This window comes from Staurois parvus, unplaced genomic scaffold (genome assembly GCF_062004578.1).
Source record: "Staurois parvus isolate SC_StPar_1 unplaced genomic scaffold, SC_StPar_1.0 ptg000155l, whole genome shotgun sequence".
NCBI classification, from domain to species: domain Eukaryota; kingdom Metazoa; phylum Chordata; class Amphibia; order Anura; family Ranidae; genus Staurois; species Staurois parvus.
This window is the reverse complement of record NW_028317951.1, coordinates 22068738-22082656: the sequence shown is the minus strand read 5'-3', so window position 1 is coordinate 22082656 and position 13919 is coordinate 22068738.

Below are 13919 nucleotides of genomic sequence, written 5' to 3'. Positions count from 1 at the left end.
CTAAACAAATAATTGCCAGTATAATACATAGGTGACTGTAAATTACAAATTTCCATATACTATATAGTGTCCAGAATATAGCCAAATGGTGGGGGTTTATCCACTGGTAAACGATGGACCGATTTTAAATAACTCCCCGTGTGCATAAATCTGGAAATCCGGTGAAGTGCGATCACAGTGGATATAGAAAGATTGCCCAGTCACCGGAAGCGCAATCTTATTGCGCAAGAATCAGATAAACAGGAGCAGGGGTTCCCTTGATGGTGCAGCCTGGAGCAGGATCTTCTCCTCTGCAAATATGGGTAATGGAAATGTCCCTCCTAGACGCCCTGGAATGGGTAAGGTCTGGTCACTGGTTCCCTCCTCTAATCCTGGTAGTGCACCTGGGGTCCTGTGTGTTGGTGCAGAAGGCAGCGTTGTACAGCCTGCTCAACCCCGGGGCCTGCACGCTCCCCAGCAGTCTTTCCAGCAGACAGCTCTGTACCCCGGGCACTCCTCTCCTCAGCAGCGCAGCTCCCAGGCCCCTCAGCACTAGCTGAGCTATTGAGGCGCTGATAATCCTACAGCTCCCAGCCATGCAGAGAACCCCTGCCTTCTGCACCAACACACAGGACCCCAGGTGCACTACCAGGATTAGAGGAGGGAACCAGTGACCAGACCCTACCCATTCTAGGGCATCTAGGAGGGACATCTCCATTACCCATATTTGCAGAACCCCTGCTCCTGTTTATCTGATTCTTGCACAATAAGATTGCGCTTCCGGTGAGTGGGCAATCTTTCTATATCCACTGTAATCGCACTTCACCGGATTTCCAGATTTATGCACACAGGGAGTTATTTAAGATCGGTCCATCGTTTACCAGTGGATAAACCACCACCATTTGATTGGCTATATTCTGGACACTATATAGTATATGGAAATTTGTAATTTACAGTCACCTATGTATTATACTGGCAATTATTTGTTTAGCACTGCACTACATTTATGAATTGTTCATTTGAGAAAGTTTATGGTTACTTTTTTTGAGCATCAGCTGCTGCAGTAAGCTTCACAATTTTGGTTCTGATACAGTATACAAATGTTTATATATATATATATATATATATATATATATATACAGTGTGTATATATAATGCCCATATTATGCCAGTATACAATAAAAACTACTTCATAATTCTTGGACTAAATGTTTAAAATTAATCAAAAGCATAGAATGGCTGAATGCCTGAAATGCACAAAAGAAGGATACCTATCAGGGACTAAGAGGTAGTAATTCTCCTAAAGCTGTGAAAGAAAGTCTCTGAGGAACTGGTAAAATAAGATGTAAAGTACAGAATATATACTGTAAATGTAAACTTACATTAAAAAATACATATGAATACATGCATATGTGCAAGTATGTACACACGCATGTGTGTGCACAAACATGCTAATAAAAAATTTACACATATGCATATGGTACATAAAATGAAACCTAAAGCCTAAAGTTCCATGATGCTAGTAAACAAAGAAATTAGGGGGTATAACACCCTAGGCTGGGCCCAGTCACGTCCCTAGCTTCATGACTATAGCCTATACCCTTATGAATTGGCCTATCTGTATGTCCAAACTGTATCAAACCAGAATGTGTATATCGAGCCCCTTATTGTGACACTTCAGAGCCAGCATACCCAACTGGTGCATCCAGGAGGTTTCCCTCCTGCAAAGTTTCTGAAACCTCCTGCCCACACTGCTATCACCAAGGATGGCTTCAACCCCAAACACTCTCAAATCCTTAGGGTTTTTGCCATGCTCATCTCTAAAGTGACAGGAAACAGAGTGCTTGTTGAAGCCATGAACTATATTTCTTTTATGTTCCCCAAAATGTGGTCTAAGAGTACATAGCGTTCTACTCACATAAAGGAGGCCACAAGGGCAGACCTGGCAGTAAACAACAAACTGTGTCCCACAGTTAATTAACTGTTTGATGGGATAGGTTTTTCCATTTACCCCTGTGGACTCCTTCTTTCTAGGCCATTAAGTCACAAAAAGTTCTGCAATTGGGCATCTGTAGCTGCCCTTCTGGTCAAAGATAGTACTCCAACCCGAACCCAATTGTTTGGTGGGTGGTTTGACCCAGTTAGGGGCGATGAAACTTCTCAAATTTTTAGGTCTACAAAACATGACCTCTGGCTGCTGAGAAATTTAACCAGATAGCAGTGAATCCTATGCCAGAATGCCCCAGTATTTATGGAGAACTCTTTTGATATTGAATACCTTTTTATTGTACCTAGTACAAAAGGCCAACTGGTGGTGTTACTTCATCTGCTAATTAAGCGGAGGGGTTAATTGGTCACAGGTGATACAGGTCCTAATATAACTTGCTGTAGAGCTCACTCTGAGCTTGCTCATTTTTGAGCTTGGCTGTATTTTGCTTGCTGGACCTTTGACTAAATGGACATTTGATAAGTGGAGTTAAAAAACCGTAGTGGAAAACAGAAGATTATAACAGGAGTCTACCAACCTATAAGTGACAACTGATATTTCCTATTAATATTGTAATAGGGATAATGTATGCTAGCAGGGTGGAAGCTTTTGTGTAGCGCACAGTGTGCTGCATGTATGCATCAATGGAGCAACAGCTCCAGGATGGATACCGCTGCAACAGATGTGAGCGGGTTGCCATTCTGGAAACTCGCATTAGAGATCTGGAGGAGCGAGTTGCAACACTGGGCAGAACCGGCAACCTTGAAAGGGATCTTCTGCTCTCTGAGCAGGTAGCTAATGGGATTGATGTGGAGGGTGGAGGGGCTAATCAGGATTATCAGGTAGGAAGATGGGTTATTGTAACAAGAGGGAGTAGTAGGGGCTCATAGAAGAGGAAGGCTGGCCCTAGGTTTGTACACCCAAACAGACTTGCCAAGTTTGGTGAAGATGTGAGGGTGGCAAGCTCAGGGGTGGCAGCCCTGGATGTCACTGTTATACCTAACAGCCGGGAGGGCAGAACATCTGGGAGGGGTGGTGAGGGTAGTGCAGGAAGGCCTAGACAGCTGGGGGTAGTAGGGGATTCTATAATCCGAAGGTTTAATAGAATAATTTGTCGCCAGGATTGCCTCAACCGAATGGTTTGCTGTCTCCCTGGTGCCAGGATTCGGCATGTGGTGGACCGGGTTGATAAATTACTGGGAGAGGCTGTGCATGACCCAGCTGTCTTGGTCCATGTTGGAACCGATGACCGAATACATGGAAGGTGGAGGCTCCTTAAGAATCAATGTAAAGAAATAGGCTGCAAGTTGAAGGGAAGGACCTCCAAGGTAATATTACCTGTGCCATGCGCAACTCGGGAAAGACAGGGGGAGATTATAGAACTCAATGCATGGCTGAAGACCTGGTGTAAGAGGGAAGGTTTTGGGTTTCTAGAGCACTGGGCTGACTTTTCATTGGGGTGCAACCTATATGCTACAGATGGTTTGCACCTAAATGAAAGGGGGTCTGTGCTGGGGGAAAGGTTTATGGGAAGGCTGGAGGAGTATTTAAACTAGGATCGAGGGGGGAGGGAGAATTAGATTATAACGAGGGTAGACAGATCAGACAGGGGTCAGTACTCATTGATGGGTGGAATGGGGAAAGATGGGGGGAGGGCTATGGCAGGTAAGAAAGTTCCCATGTTAAAAACAACCAGTGGAATTGGTACCATTTGTATGAAATGAAAAAATATGCAAAATGTGTGAACAAGGTGTCAATGCATTAAAGTGTTTGTTCACCAATGCCAGAAGTCTACTAAGCAAAATAGGTGAGTTGGAAGCTTTGGTGAATAAAGAGAACTATGATTTAATTGGTATTGCTGAATCTTGGCTTCATTTTTCACATGACTGGGCCATTAACATTCCTGGCTATGTTCTCTTTCGAAGAGACAGGGTAACTAGGAAAGGTGGTGGTTTCTGTCTCTATGTGAGAAGTGATTTCAGAGCTAGTGTGAAAGAGGACCTAGTTGATGAACAGTGTGATGAGGCTGAAGCATTATGGGTGGAACTTCACATGGTGGTGCGTACTACAAAGGTAATCATTGGAGTTTGTTATAGGCCTCCCATTGTTAATGAGGAGGTGGAGACCCAGCTCCTTGCACAGATCGAAAGGACTGCAAGGGCTGGGACAGTGATAATAATGAGGGATTTCAACTACCTCAAAATTGACTGGAGTAATGGTACTACAGGAACAGTTAAAAGGCAAACATTTTTAAACATACTACAGGACAATTTTATGATACAGTTCATAGAGGCCTCAACTAGGAATGATGCTCTGCTGGACCTGGTCATCTCAAACTATGCAGAGCTTATTACGAATGTCCATGTAAAAGAACATGTGGGTGGCAGTGACCATAACATGATTTCACTTATTGTTACCTGTAAACAGCAAATACATACGGGAAAAATAACAAATGCTCAATTTTAAGAGAGCTAATTTTCCAAGGCTGAGAGCTGCTCCCCAAGACTTAGACTGGGAGGGAATATTGGCATCAATGAACACAACACAGAAATGGGAGTTCTTCACAGAGACTGTATGTGAACACACTGCAAAATATATTCCCATGAGCAACAAGTTTAAAAGGCTAAAAATCAAACCTATGTGGCTTACGGCCAAAGTTAAAAAAGCTATAGATAATAAGAAAAGAGCTTTTATTCAATATAAAAATGAAGGAATGCTATCATCGTTTAAACATTACAAAGAATATAACAGAATATGCAAAAAGGAAGTAAAGGCCGCAAAAAGTGAAAATGAATGACAGATTGCAAAAGCTAGCAGGACCAACCCCCAAAAATTCTTCAAATATATTAATAGTAAAAAGGTTCGGTCCGAGCATGTAGGCCCTTTACAAAATAATCTAGAGTGGGTGACTGGGGACAAAAAAAAGGCACATTTTTTAAATACATTCTTCAGCTCTCTGTATACAAAGGAGCATGGGGGAGCTCTTGTCCATAATGGGCATGGTATTGACAAAGCTCCAGATGATCCACATTGGCTCACAGTTGATATGATCCAAAAATATTTAGACAGAATAAAGGTGAATAAAGCACCTGGACTGGATGGCATACACCCACGGGTCCTTAAAGAATTGAGTTCTGTCATTTCAAAGCCATTGTTTCTAATTTTTAGGGACACTTTAATGACTGACATAGTACCACTGGATTGGTGTAAGGCCAATGTGGTGCCAATATTTAAAAATGGGTCAAAATGTTTACCAAGTAATTATAGACCTGTTAGTTTAACTTCTAGAGTTGGGAAGATACTGGAGAGTTTAATAAAAGACCACATAGATAGTTGGGAAGATACTGGAGAGTTTAATAAAAGACCACATAGATGAGTTCTTGCTGGAAAAAAATATTTGAAGCAACAGACAACATGGATTCATGAAAGACAGAAGTTGTCAAACAAATCTGATTTCTTTTTATGAGGAGGTGAGCAAAACCTTGGACAGAGGGGTGGCGGTGGACGTGGTATACTTGGATATGCAAAAGCGTTTGACACAGTTCCCCACACACGGCTAATGGTTAAGGTAAAGTCTACAGGCTTGGAAAAATCCATATGTAAATGGATAGAAAACTAGTTAAAAAATTGTATTCAGAGAGTAGTGGTTAATGATTCATACTCTGAATGGTCTAGGGCAGGGGTGGGCAAACTTTTTGACTTGAGGGCCGCAATGGGTTCATATATTGGACCCGGGGGCCGGACCAAGAGTAGATGAATTTACCATCCCCCATAGTAATTCATCCCCCATATAGTAATTCATCCCCCCTATAGTAATTCATCCCCCATAGTAATTCATCCCCCATATAGTAATTTATCCCCCATATAGTAATTCATCCCCCATAGTAATTCATCCCCCATATAGTAATTCATTCCCCATATTAATTCATCCCTCATATAGTATTTCACCCCCCACAATACTATTCCCCCCCAAGTAGTAAGCCAAGTCCCCCCTGTGTCAATTCACTTATCTTTGCTCCGCGCGTTCCTCTCCCCGTGTTCCTGCGCCGTTCTGGTCTTCAGGGTGGACTGTGAGAGGAGCCTAGCTCCCCTCACGTTCGTCACGCTGCCCCGCCTACACACATCCTGACAGCCAATGTTTGCCTGCCCTGGCTGTGTTTTTTTTTTTATCACGCTCCGCGGGCCGGATTAAAAGGTCCGCCGGGCCGTAGCCCATTGCTGGTCTAGGGTCATCAGTGGTGTACCCCAAGGTTCAGTGTTGGGACCCTTACTTTTTAATATATTTATAAACAATATAGGGTCTGGGATTAAAAATCCCATTTCAGTCTTTGCAGATGACACTAAGCTGTGCAGTGGAATAACGTCCTTACAAGATGTCTTCAACTTACAAGCTGACCTCAATGCACTGTTTAATTGGGCAACTATGTGGCAAATGAGGTTTAATGTTGATAATTGTAAGGTTATGCACTTGAGGGCTAAGAATATGCATGCTTCATACATACTGGGGGGGGGGGGTACAATTGGGGGAATCAATGGTTGAGAAGGATCTGGGAGTTCTGGTAGGTCACAAGCTTAATAATGGCATGCAATGCCAAGCTGCGGATTGTAACTAGAGCAAAATCCTCTCTTGTATTAAGAGGTATAGACTCCAGAGAGAGAGATATCATATTACCCCTGTACAAATCATTAGTAAGACCTCATCAGGAATATGCAGTTCAGTTTTGGGCACCAATTCACAAAAAGAACATTGGGGAACTGGAGAAAGTACAGAGAAGGGCTGTAACGGACTGCCTGACAGCACCTCTATCAGTCCCCTGGTAGAGCCTCCCCAGAGTGCGGAGTCTAAGCACCGAAGCACTTGTTCACCAGGGCCCCTGATGGTGGGGATGGACTTGGAGCGCTCCGGTACCAGGTCGCAACTACCAGGTATCTCCAACAGGGGTAGAGGAGTCTGACAGGGGCTCCAGAGAGCTAGGAGTCTGATGTAAGGGAGCCTAGTGATCCCTGCGGGGTGGGTGGATGGATGAGCTAAATCAGAGTCATGCAGGCAGGGTCGGCAACTGGCGGATCGGTAAGGTACAAAACGGTAGGCAAAGGATAGTCGGGTAACACGCAGGGTCAATACCAGGAGGTCAGATCTAAACGGGAACATCCAGGAGCAGAGTCAGGCAAGCCAAGGGGTCAGGACGGGAGAAGGCAACAAGGTAAAAACAATCCAGATCAGAAGTACTCACACACAGGTAACAGGATACAAAGACCATTCGGCAACAAGTGTCTGTGCAGGGCTAGTTTAAATAGCCCGCCCTGCACCTGACGTAGCCTGGGTCCCAGTGCCTGCCTACTACTGTCCAGACGACGGGTGCGCCTGGGTCCTAGTGCCCTGCCACCTATACATCTCGGCAGACACCTACGCATGTGTAGACCCATGCGTCGTGATGGTTCCTGACAAGGGCAACCAAACTGATAAGAGGCATGGAGGAGCTCAGTTATGAGGAAAGATTAGAGGAACTGAATTTATTCTCTCTTGAGAAGAGGAGATTAAGGGGGGATATGATCAACATGTATAAATACATCAGTGGTTCATAAAGTGAACTCGGTGTAGAGCTATTCACCTTGAGGTCATCACAGAGGACAAGTGGGCAATCTTTACGTCTGGAGGAAAAGAAATGTAATCTCCAAACACAGAAAGGTTTCTTCACAGTGAGAGCTGTGAAAATGCGGAATAGACTCCCTCAAGAGTTGGTTCTGGCCAACTCCGTGGACTGTGTAACTGTGGTGACTGCCATTCCCTCTATGCATCTTGGGCTATCTCCTAAGCACAGCACATGTTGTGGCCTTTTCTCCGCTTTCATATTCTTTCCTACATTTCTTGCAGGCCTCATCAACGCGAGCATGCCAAAGGGTAATCCTAAAGGTTTTGGAGTGTTTGGGGCTGAAGCCATCCTTAGTGATAGTGTGGGCAAGAGGTTTCAGAAACTTTTTAGGAGGGAAACCTTCTGGATCCACCAGTTGGGTATGCTGACTCTGAAAGGTCTCAATGAGGGGCTTGATATACACATTTTGGTTTGAGGCAGTTTGTACATATGGATAGTCCAATTTATAAGGAAATGGGCTATATTCATGAAACTAGGGATGTGATTGGGCCCAGCCTGGAGTGGCATCAACTTTTGGCTTTAGGTTTTTAGTTATTTTTTTTTTATTAATAGTCTTTATCAGCATGTTTGTGCACGCACATGTGTGTGTGCGCGCAGTGACATCCTGAGGCAGGTGCGGGGGTTGCAGGCCGCACCGGGTGACACTGATCGCACGGGGTGACACCGGACCCGCTCCACAAAAAGGTAAGTTGTAAAGCAAGCCGACGATCCCTGCAGGATGGATCCGATCCATCCTGCAGGGATCGTCAGCTTTCTTTACAACTTACCTTTTCTTGGAGTAGGTCCGGTATCGCCCTGTATAGGTTGCATGCAGACGATCCTACGGGGTGACACCTGTGTATCGGCAAAATGTGTCTCCCATGCAGGAGCGTATCCACCACGAGGCAAACAAGGCGTTTGCCTAGGGCGGCAATTTTTAGGGGGGTGGCACAGACCCCCCGAAGAAGGGACCCTTTGAGCAGCGCGGAGAGCAGGAAGATCGATGTGGGGGAGGGCAGTTGCAGAGCGACGATCGTGCACCTCTCCCTCCAGCACCTGACAAGTCAGGACCAGGGGAATGCCTGGACCAGGGAGAGAAGCAATGAAATAGCGCGGAGGAGGTGAGCTGTGTTGTCTTCTGTGGGCTCTCCCTCCTGTCATCCATCCAGTACATTACAGGGAGGGAAGAGAGAGAGGGAGGGAAGAGGGAGAGGGAGGGGAGAGAGAGAGAGGGAAGGGGGGAAGAGAGAGAGAGAAAAAGAGGAAGAGGGAAGGGGGGGGGAGTGGAGAGAGAGAGGGAGGAAGAAAGAAAGAGAGAGGAAGAGAGAAAGATTGAGAGGGAGAAAGAGGGAGGGAGAGAAATAGAGAAGGGGGGGGGGAAGAGAGAGGGATAGAGAGAGGAAGGAGAGAGAGATCGAGAAAGAGAAGAGAGGGGGGGGAGAGAACAGAAAGAAAGGGAGAGAGAATCATATATACATACACACACTTATTGAACTCTCTCACTGGGGAGGCGCAAAAATTTTGTGTTGCCTAGAGCAGCACAAAATCTAAATACACTGCTGCTCCCATGTAGATATGTCCCCCGGAAGCAACTGCGCATGTCCTGGTTTCAGGCACGATCAATGATAGAACTACTGCTATCATCGATTGATTGTGCCTGAAACCAGGGCATGCGCAGTTGTCCCGGACCTGCTCCAAGAAAAGGTAAGTTGTAAAGAAACCCGACGATAAGCGCAGGATGGATCGGATCCATCCTGCGGGGATTGTCGGCTTTCTTTACAACTTATCTTTACCTGGAGCGGGTCTAGTGTCAACCCGTATAGGTTGCATGCTGACGATCCCCGCAGGATGGATCGGATCTGCGGATTGGGGAGCATAATGGATAGGAGTCCGATCCATTATGCTCAATCTGCAGATCCGATCCATTCTGCGGGGATCATCGGAGGGGGTGTCACTAAGTGTTACCGCATCGGGTGACACCAACACTAGGGACACCTCTGTGTGTGCGTACTTGCACACATGCATCTGTGTATGCATGCACATGTGCATATACACACATACATTATATTGCCAAAAGTATTGGGACACCCCTCCAAATCATTGGATTCAGGTGTTCCAATCACATCCATGGTCACAGGTGTATAAAATCAAGCACATAGGCATGCAGACTGCTTCTATAAACATTTGTGAAAGAATGGGTCACTCTCAGGAGCTCAATAAATGCATGCATGGTACCGTGATAGGTTCCCACCTGTGCAATAAGTGCATCTGTGAAATTTCCTTGCTACCAAATATTCCGCGGTCAACTGTTAGTGGTATTCTAAAAAAGTGGAAGCAACTGGGAACAACAACAACACAGCCATGAAGTGGTAGGGGGTCAGTGCATAAAGTGCACAGTACGCAGAAGTCATCAACTATCTGCAGAGTCAATAGCTAAAGACCTCCAAACTTCATGTGGCCTTCAGACTAGTGTGTTGAGAGCTTCATGGAATTGGTTTCCATGGCCGAGCAGCTGCATCCAAGCCTTACATCACCAAGTAGAATGCAAAGCATCGGATGCAGTGGTGTACAGCATGCCACCACTGGACTCTAGAGCAGCAGAGATATGTTCTCTGGAGTGACGAATCACGCATCTCTGTCTGGCAATCTGATGGACGTGTCTGGGTTTGGTAATTGCTAGGAGAACGGTACTTGCCTGACTGCATTGTATCAAGTGTAAAGTTTGGTGGATGGGGGACTATGGTGTGGGGTTGTTTTTAGGGGTTGGGTTTGGCCCCTTAGTTCCAGTGAAGGGGACTCTTAAGGCGTCTGCATACCAAGACCTTTTGGACAATTTCATGCTCCCAACTTTGTGGGAACAGTTTGGGGATAGCCCCTTCCTGTTCCAACATGACTGTGCACCAGTGCACAAAGCAAGGTCCATAAAGACATGGATGAGCGAGTTTGGGGTGGAGGAACTTGCCTGGCCTGCACAGAGTCCTGACCTCAACCCAATAGAACACCTTTGGGATGAATTAGAGTGGAGACTGAGAGCCAGGCCTTCTCATCCGACATCAGTGCCTGACCTCATATGCGCTTCTGGAAGAATGGTCAACATTCCCATAGACACATTCCTAAACCTTGTGGACAGCTTTCCCAGAAGAATGGAAGCTGTTATGGCTTCAAAGGTTGGGCCAACTCAATATTGAACCCTAACGACTATGACTGGGATGCCATTAACGTTCATGTGTGTGTGTAAAGGCAGGCTTCCCAATACATTTGTTTTTTTATGTAATTGTCCATTTATATATATTTTACATTTTATTTTACCAGTTCCTCAGAGATTCTCTTTTACAGCTTTAGGAGAATTAATTTTTCTTAGTCCCCAATAGGTTTCCTTTTTTGTGCATTTCAGGCATTCAGCCATTCTATGCTTTTGATTAATTTTGAACATTTAGTCCAATAATTATGATGTAGTTGTTTTTTATTTGTATACTGGCATGATATAGGTATTTTACATATCATGTTTTTTATGTATTAATATTTGTTATACATATGTTATTTACTGTATACTTATATTTGTATTTATATTTTTGAGAGGTGCTGATGTGTCACCCGGATGGCCTCAGATCGGCAGCAGCTTCTATTCCTTGGTCGGGTTTATTTATTATATTATTTATAAGCAACTTTTTACATCATGGTGTGAGATATATGAAGGATGCTCACCACAGTCTTGTGAGTCATATGAGTTATATTAACCCCTTGACGCCGACGTAACACAAATATGCGGCCTCACGGACCTGGGCTTTTTTCCGTGGGGCCGCATATTTGCGTACCTGTCTTTGTGTTGGGAGCGCGCCCCTCAGCGCGCTCCCAGCACCGAGACCGCGGTGTCACTGAGAGCACCGGGTCCCGTTCTAACGATCGGGACCCGGGACACATGATCGCTGTGATAGCCTCTGATTGGCTATCACAGTGATCAGTCACTGTGCAGCCCGGCCCCCTTGTTTTTTTTTTCTCTCTCTCTCTCTATGAATGGAGAAGAGAGATATATTGTATCTCTCGAACTCCTGTCAGAGAGCAGAAAAAAAAAAGTTTGTAAAAAAAAAAAAAAAGATAAATAAATAAATATTAAAAAAATAAAAGAAAAAAGAAAAAAAAAATACCTAGATCAAGGTTTGATCTAGTTCAGTGCCAGGGTTAGTGTTTAGGTCAGGGTCAAGGTTAAAGGTCAGGGTCAAAGGTCAAGGTCAGGATTTAAAAAAAATTGGTATCAGTGTCAGTTAGTGTTAATGTTAGTGTCAGTTAGTGTAAGTGTGTTTTAGGTAAAAAAAAAAGACAAAAACAAAATGCGCACTATGGTTTCTGGGCTGTACTACGGGTACAAACAACAAATAACATACACATATATGGTATCGCTGCGATCGTCAAGAGCTGGAGAATTTATTTTGGGTTGCTGTTTGGTGGTAGGTTATGGTCATAACAAGAAACACATAGCTAAATTAAAAAAAAGGATTTTTTTTACTATTTTTGGCCAGTTTTCCTTTGATAATAAAAAAAAATCAGGAGATATCCATTACCATTTACCACCAAATGAAAGCCCAATTTGTCCTGAAAAAATCAAGGTATAATCCACCTGGATGTGCAAAGTAGTTGTGATGATATGTACGGTTTTGCTATCACATGTCAACGGTGCAGAATTGTGCTTAGGCATTTAGATTTGTTTTAAGGGGTTAAAGATGTTATTCACAGTCTGTTTGAGTGGTCTTACAATGTGTTTCTTCATTTTAAATAGTCTGCAAAGTGAGAATGCTTTTTGGGTGTATGTTTAAAGATTATTCCTATACCTGTATCTGGGTTTTTTCATCAGCCATTTTTTTTTTCTTTGCTAGAACATTGTCCATATTATTTGTGGTGGGGAATGTTGATGGTTTTCATTATTATTATTACTATTATTATTATTTTGTGCTTTTATGGTTTTGATTGAGTCGTGTAGAGCATTTTCCATCAGGCTCCACCCACTGGCTTGTTTACAGAGGGTGGACTGCTTCTTATCCATGGCCATTTATAGGTAGACAGGACACAAGGTTGGTACATCTCTGAAGAAGGGAGCCTGACTCCTGAATCACATTAGCTTTCCAACCAGTTGGTTCTAGGATGGGACTCACTGCCCAGAACTGAAGTGTCTATGATATATGCCTGATGTTTTTAATCACTCATGAGTATCCATGTTTCTTTGAAGATTCAATAAATTGTATGGTGGTAATGCACAAGGAGTTTGCGCCCTCTTGTGTGTGTTTTTTGCAGTTGACTGGAGATTTCCAGATTTGTGGAGGGCTGCACCTGAGCTAGCATTACCCACCTTAGGAACTTGTGGAGCACCTTTGATTGAGTGCTGGAGGGTTTTTTATGTCTATTGACAGTATAGTCTATAATTCATCAACATGCAGTAATGCTTCCCTCTATGCATCACCTTTGAAAGAGTGCAGAGCTAGATCAGCAAGAAGAGGTTTGGAACTTATATTCATGCTAGCTCTGTACCCATAAGTATCACAACAGGCAAGATGTCTGATACCTCACACCTCAGATGTTTTTGACTTTGTGGAGACCTGTATTTATCCAATGAACTAACACCAAAATCTCAACGACCTTCTATGTTTTCTGTATGGAGGCCCCTGGGGATGATGAGAAGAAACCCGCTGTAATTTCCTTGTTGCCCTACTTGGAGCCTACACAAAGCTGCGGTTGCTGTCCTTGCCAAAAACTGGCAGCACTGGGCCAAGCACCAGCACTGTCATTTGAGAGGAATGCCACATATTCCTCCATAACATGAGGTATCTGGTACTTTCTTCAGTCCCATCAGCTGACTGGAGTGGTGAGGGAGCAAGGAAAAGGAGACTATATAAAGCTGGTTTAAGGATCTGCTGCCCTTTATTGTTAACTGCTAATATCATAGTGTTATTTATAATGATGTATTAGCACTTCCGGTCTCTGGGAGACTGGCTTAACCCAATCACTGCCAGGTCCGTACATCACATATATGCTTAAATGCATATGATGCATAGATGCATTGTTGGTGGCAGTGGACGTTGAGGCTCTATACAACTCTATTCCACGTTACAGGGTTTGGGTTGTGGAGAGCTTCATTTCCGAAAGAGACACAGCGGCAGGGCCCTTTGGGCCTTCTTCTCTTTATTTTGACTCATAGGGGTTTATTTACTAAAGCTGGAGAGTCCAAAATCAGACTCACTTCTGCATAGAAACCAATCAGCTTCCAGGTTTCATTGCCAAAGCTTCATTGAACAAGCTGAGGTTAGAAGCTGATTGGTTTCTATGCAGAA